At 37.7% G+C, this 6,734-nt stretch overlaps 1 non-coding gene across 1 annotated transcript; it reads left to right on the top strand.

Annotated features, from left to right (window-relative positions):
- The first annotated feature begins 2,714 nt into the window (after window positions 1–2,714).
- On the top strand, window positions 2,715–2,821 carry LOC128289486 (small nucleolar RNA R71). The gene has a single exon (XR_008279134.1). It is a non-coding gene; the product is annotated as a small nucleolar RNA R71 (small nucleolar RNA).
- Window positions 2,822–6,734: the final 3,913 nt, after the last annotated feature.

The raw sequence follows: 6,734 nt of genomic DNA, 5'->3' as shown, positions 1-6,734 counted from the left end.
ACAAAATGGAAATAGTAAGAGAAAAATAAAGATTATTTTGAAAATAGACATTAAAAGTAAGTAGAATAGAGATGAAAAGAGTAAACAAATGCTAAGGGAGAGAAATCGGGCGTCAAAAATGGAGTTGGAGGCGGCGCACGGGCGTGGCAAGGAGGCCGTGTGGACTTGCAGTGGCTAGGGTTAGGGTTTTTGAATGGGGAAGAAAGTGAATAGTGTAGGGTATTTATAGATTTTGGGCCACACGGCCAGGTAACACGCCCATGTTCAACAATTTCAGCTCATGTGTTTTGCGAATATTGAATTTGGGCGCATCTGACATTTAGTACACGCTTGTGTTCCTTGGGCGTGTGGATGCACACGGCCGTGTCTGGCGTTGTTCGCTTCTCCCACGTCCGTGTATGTAGACCCACGCTCGTGTCAATCTAACAGGTTTGACCACGGGTGCTAGACACGGGCGTATCACATGCTCGTGTTGTTTTGGCAGGCTCGACCATGGCCATGTCGCACGGCCATGGCATTTTATCGTAGCTTGTGTTTGGGAAATCTTTGCCCTATTTTCACATGGCCCTAAGCACGCCCGTGTGCTTGGCCGTGTCCCTGTGGAAAACCTGTATTCAAGAGCTCTGTTAGTAAGTTAGGTGTTGAAGACTAAATTTTAAAGAAGTTAATACAGTTAGTGCTTAGGTTGCCTCTCGAGAAGCGCTTATTTATAGTCTAAGCTCGACTTACCTCTCCATTGAATGATCATGGTGGTTTGAGGAGTTTATACTTCTCATTCCTGCTATCAATATCATCAAAATAAGGTTTTAAGCGTGTTTTGTTTACTTTAAAAGTGCCGAACTTGGGATGACTCACCTTAACCGTACCAAATGGGAAAATGCTGAGTACCGTAAGAGAGATTTCTTCATTCGGTGTGGTAGCGACAATGTGGGGATCTGCGGCATGTAATAAGACTCTATCTCCAACCTTAAGTTGATTTGGAAAGGTATTGAGCTCGTTCTGTCGTAGATTCATTTTGTCGGGTGTTCTCGATTTATGCATCCACCATTCATCTAGCTCCTCGATTTGTAGCCTTCAATATTCATGAATAGGTCCTCTACTATTTCTTGAGAATGGCTCATGTACTTCCTTCAGACTCATTTCCTGTAAAGACGGTTGCTCCATATTGTCAGTTTTAGTAGAATGGTTTAGACGATCCCCTTTAATTTCCAATGTGTTACCGGAATTGCGAGCTTGAAGGGTGATTGTTTCGTCTCCCACATGGAGTGTGAGTTCACCTGTGCCAACATCAATAATTGTTTTAGCAGTTGCTAAAAAGGGCCTTCCTAGAATTAGAGGAGTGTTGTTATCCTTCTCTATGCCTAGAACAATGAAGTTAATGCGAAATATAAATTTATCAATTTTAACTAGCACATCTTCAATAATACCTCTAGGTAATCTTATTGTTTTATCTACTAATTGAATGCTCATCCTAATCTGTTTGGGTTTCCCAAGACCTAGTTGCTTAAACATTTTGTAAGGCCTGACGTTGATACTAGCCCCTAAATCAGCTAATGCATTGTTAACATCTAAACTACCAATTAAGTAAGGAATCATAAAACTCCCTGGATCTTTTAATTTGTTCGGTAGCTTATTTTGCAGAATAGCTAAGCACACTACGTTTAGCTCCACATGCGACGCCTTGTCCAACTTTCACTTATTTGCTAAAAGCTCTTTTAAAAATTTCATTGCGTTTGGCATCTGCGATAGAGCTTCAATAAACGGTAAGTTAATGTGTAATTTTTTTAAGAGTTTAAGGAATTTACCAAATTGTTCATCTGAGTGGTCTTTCCATGTTACGTTGGGGTATGGCACACGAGGTTTATATTCGACATTCACTGATTTTTTTTTATTATGACCTACCTCACCTTGACCTTTGCTTACCACAGTTTCTTGTCTCGATCCTAGTTTAGGCTCAATGACTCCTTCATCATCTTGAATATTAATTACGTTGAGCTGTTCGCTTAGGTTGGGTTCAGTATTACTTAGCAAGCTACCTTGTGGTCGTTCGAATATTAGTTTGGCAAGCTGGCCTATCTGAGTTTCGAGCTCTTGGGTCGATGCCTGTTGATTTTTAAGTGCTGTTTCGGTGTTCTGAAAACGAGTTTCTGACACTGAGATAAACTTTGTGAGCATCTCTTCAAGGTTCGATTTCCTTTCCTGTTGATAGGGTGGATGTTGGTAGCCTGGAGGTGGTCGCTGATTTCCTTGGCCTCCTATGAGAAATTTGGGTGGTTCCTCCAACCTGCATTATAAGTGTTACTATATGGATTGTTTTGAGGTCGAGGATTATTACCCATGTAATTTAATTGCTCATTATCCATGTTGTGGCCATAAGGTTGGTATTCCGAAGGGCTTGTTCCACCTCCACTTGCTTCGCACTGCATTACTGGGTGAACCTGTGAAGAACTAAGAAAACCATCAATTTTCTTATTCAAGAGTTCTACCTGATTAGAGAGCATGGTGACTGAATCAACGTTATAAATGACGGCTGTTTTCGTTGGCTTTGTCCTCATAACTTGCCACTGATAGTTATCAGTGACATCTCCTCTATAAACCCAGAAGCATCTTCAGGTGTTTTATTATTGATGGTTCCGCTAGTAGCTGCGTCAACCATTTGCCGAGTCGAAGGATTCAGGCCATTATGGAATGTTTGAACCTGAAGCCAAAGCGGTAACCCATGGTGAGGGCACCTTCTCAAAAGGTCCTTGTATCTCTCCCAAGCATTGTAGAGTGTTTCTAAATCGATCTGCACAAAAGAAGAGATATCATTACGTAATTTAGCTGTTTTAGCTGGCGAAAAATATTTTAATAGAAATTTTTCGGTCATTTTTTCCCAAGTAGTGATTGACCCTCGTGGTAATGAGTTCAACCACTGTTTAGCTTTGTTTCTCAATGAAAAAGGGAATAACCGAAGAGGAATGACATCATCAGAAACACCATTAATTTTATATGTATCGCATAGTTCCAAGAAGTTTGCAAAGTGAGTGTTGGGATCCTCATCCTGCAAACCACCAAACTGAACAAATTGCTGTATCATTTGAATAGTGTTAGGTTTTAGTTCAAAAGTATTTGCAGCTACATCAGGTCTAACTATGCTCGATTCAGTTCCTGTTAAAGAAGGTTTAGCATAATCATACATAGTGCGTGGAGCAGGATTTTGATTAATCACAATTGCAGGAGGTAGCTGACTGTCTTGGTTTTCAGCCATCTCTTCAGTTGGGGGTTGAGTATCGTCCTCATGCTCGTTCTCTGTGTATCTTAAGCTTCGCCTTATTTCTCTTTGGTTTCTGCAAGTTGTGCGATTGATTTCTTCGTCAAAAAGTAGTGGTCCTGACGGGTTTCTTCTAGTCATAAAGTATAAAAACTTGCCAAGAGAAAGAAAAAGTAAATTAATAAATAATAATAAAAAAATAAAAATTAAATTGCAAGAATAATAAATGGCTAAAGTAATAAAAATTGAGCATTTCTAATATCTTAGTTCCCCGGCAACGGTGCCAAAAACTTGATCGCGTGATTTCGTGATAGGTTTTAAATATTTATAATTAATCGTTCTTGAAACTAACTATTATCGCGATGTTGGCAAGTGTACCTATCGAACAATAGTATAGTTTTAGCAAGACTGGATTGTCGAACCCAAAGGAACTAAAAGTACTAGTAATGACTGTCTTTTTATTATCTAGCCTAAGAATAAAGAGGTTTTTTGTTTTAGTTACTAATTATCTAAACTAAGAATTCACAGAGAATAGAATTGGGGAATTGCTTTTGGAAAAATCGATTGAATTAAGACAATGCCTAAGGAAAAATCCACCTAGACTGTACTTGTTATTCTGGCTTCGAATCAGACGATTTATTCATTTAACTTTATTCCATAGAGATCCCTAAGTTATGTTATTATCCCTATTCAAGACTAATAACGTCTAATCCCTAGATTGAATAATTGAGACCTTTCTCGAATTAACACTCTAGGGTTGCATTAACTCGATCTATGAATCCCCTTATTAGGTTTCACCCTAATCCGAAAAAATCTTGTCACCCTATGTTTAGGCGCGCAAACAAGTCCGCTTAATTATGACAAATGTACTCTTAGATAGGGTCTATTCCTCCTCTGAATAAGAGTTTATCTTGAATTAGTATCCTGGGATATCAAAACAAGAATTAAGAACACATAATTAAGAACAAGTTATATATTTATCATACAATTCAGAAAATAATAATAAGATTCGTCTTAGGTTTCATTCCCTTTAGGTATTTAGGGGTTTTAGTTCATAACTAAATAAGAAAACATCTCAGAATAATAAAGAATACAAAACATAAAAAAAACCCAAAACTCTTAAAGGGGAAATTGAGGAGAGATCTTCAGTCTTGATGGTGAATCCAGCTTCTAAGATGGATCAATCGGCTTCCATGGAGTAATTCCTTACTCCCTATTCTGTGTCCCCCTTTTCTTCCTCCTCTAGGGTGTATTTATAGGATTTGAAATATCTAGGAGCCCTCAAGATTAGCCTTTTCCAAATTGGACTCAACTTGGGCTCGGTAGGGACACGCCCATGTGCGATTACTTCAGGCCGTGCTCGAGCCTACCAAATTGACACGACCGTGTGGTCTGCCCCTGTGAGTAGGTTCAGGCCGTGTTGATTTTGTACTTTTTCCCATTTTCTTCGTTTTCGACCCGTTTCTCGTTCCTTTCACTCTCTTATGCTCTCCTAAGTATAAAACATGAAATTAAAGCGTGGGAATCATCCATAAAATGCGTTAAATATGGGGTAAAAATATGTATAAATTACAGTTTATCAATATTCCCAGTAATCTTCTATCAAATTGTGACAGCCTTAAAATGACCCTAGTCGGAATGTGGTTTCGGGACCACAAAACCGAGGCATAAAAATAATTTAAAATTTATTTTGATGCCTATAATATGTGTTAACTCATGTGTGACATTTTTGATGTTTTGATTTAGAGTTATAAATGTGAATTTCACTAGAAAGGACCTAGTAGTAAACTTTGAAAGTATGATGGGGAAATGTGTGATGACTAGTTGATCATGCATGCAAAAATGAGGGTTTGCATGTCAAATTTCCCATATATTATAAGTAGTGGCCGCCATGATGGGCTTATATGCACATAATATGTATTAATTATTAGTTAGTAGCTTATATTTTATAACATAAGTAAATAAAATAAGGAAAAGAGAAAAGAAACAAAGGAGTCTTTCTCATGTTTTCTTCTTGGCCGATTCTAAGAGAGGAAGAGGAGGAGCCATTCGCCATGGTAGGCCTTCATTAAGGTAAGAAACTCAAGCTAGTCCTTTAAAATCTTAGCATGGTTTTAAGCTAGATTCTAAGTCCCTTACTTAACCATGCCTAAATCTTTGAAATGGATGGTGATATGAACATTCGGCCATGGTAGAGGTTAAAGAAAAATGGTGGTAATGTTATATATTTTGATAAGTATGTTAAATGGTTTGAGATTTGAACTAGTCATCAAATCCTCTAGGTAGCCCATGCTAAGAATTTTGATTTTGGGATGACTAGAACTTTCGACCATGGTAGCTATTGAGGATTTAGGTTTGTGTTTCATGTTAAATTGGATGAATCTTGGTGTAAGGGTGTTTGAACTAAACTAATGATCAAATAGGTGCATAGATACAAAATGGAAAGAATCGGCCTAAGTGTTTTAGTCATTGAAATATATATATATGTTGCCGAATGTGTAACACCCCGTACCTGATACCGTTGCCGGAGTCGAACACGAGGTGCTAACAGACTTAATTACTTTGTTTTCACAGTCCATTTAAAAAAAAAATTTTCCAGACAGGCTGGCTAACTGCGTCACTGTCGCCTTAAAAATCATATCTCGAGTTCCAAAACTCAAAAACTGATTCCATAAATTTTCCCTGAAATTACACTCATATATCCATATGTGGATTTATTTCTAGAATTTTTGGTTGGGCCAATTGGTACAGTTTATTAGTTAAATTCTCCCCTGATTCTGGGTTAGACTACTCTGACCTTCATGTATTACGACTTGGATATCTCCCTGTACAGAGCTTCAATACTCAAGTCGTTTGTTTCTAATGAAACTAGACTCAAAGGGGAATCTATACATATAAGGAATGACATATAATTGTCTCTGGATAATTTATGGTAAATTTTCAAATTCGAAACAGGGGATACAGAAACTGTTCTGGCCCTATTTCACGAGAACTTTAATGTCTCTTAATATACTGTTCATATTATTGTTTCATTACCTTCATATGAAAATAGATTCATCAAGGTTCGATTACATAATTTATTCACTATTTAATTCAATTCCTACAAATTTTAGTGATTTTTCAAATCCACACCACTGCTGCTGTCAGCATCTGTTTTCAAGGTAAACTTTACCTATTTCGTGGTTTCCATGGACCAACTAGAGTTTTGTCATACATAGGTCCACATATGATCATATTTAGCCATTCCAATGGCTGATCATTTGCCCAACACTTCCATTCCAGTCCATAGTCACATCATGAAACCATATATATATACATAAACACAAATGGTCTAATGCCATACTCCACTTCTACGAGCCATTTTCGCATGGCTGTACACACATACATCACAAAAAGTACTTGAAAAACAACAAAGGGTAGTCCTATACATGCCATATCCAGAGTTCAACTAAAAGAGTACTAAAAGGGCTTTGATAGTGTG

Source organism: Gossypium arboreum, chromosome 2, assembly GCF_025698485.1.
Source record: "Gossypium arboreum isolate Shixiya-1 chromosome 2, ASM2569848v2, whole genome shotgun sequence".
NCBI lineage: Eukaryota > Viridiplantae > Streptophyta > Magnoliopsida > Malvales > Malvaceae > Gossypium > Gossypium arboreum.
The sequence above is the reverse complement of the archived record's forward strand: the minus strand, read 5'-3'. Positions and strand labels throughout refer to the sequence as shown.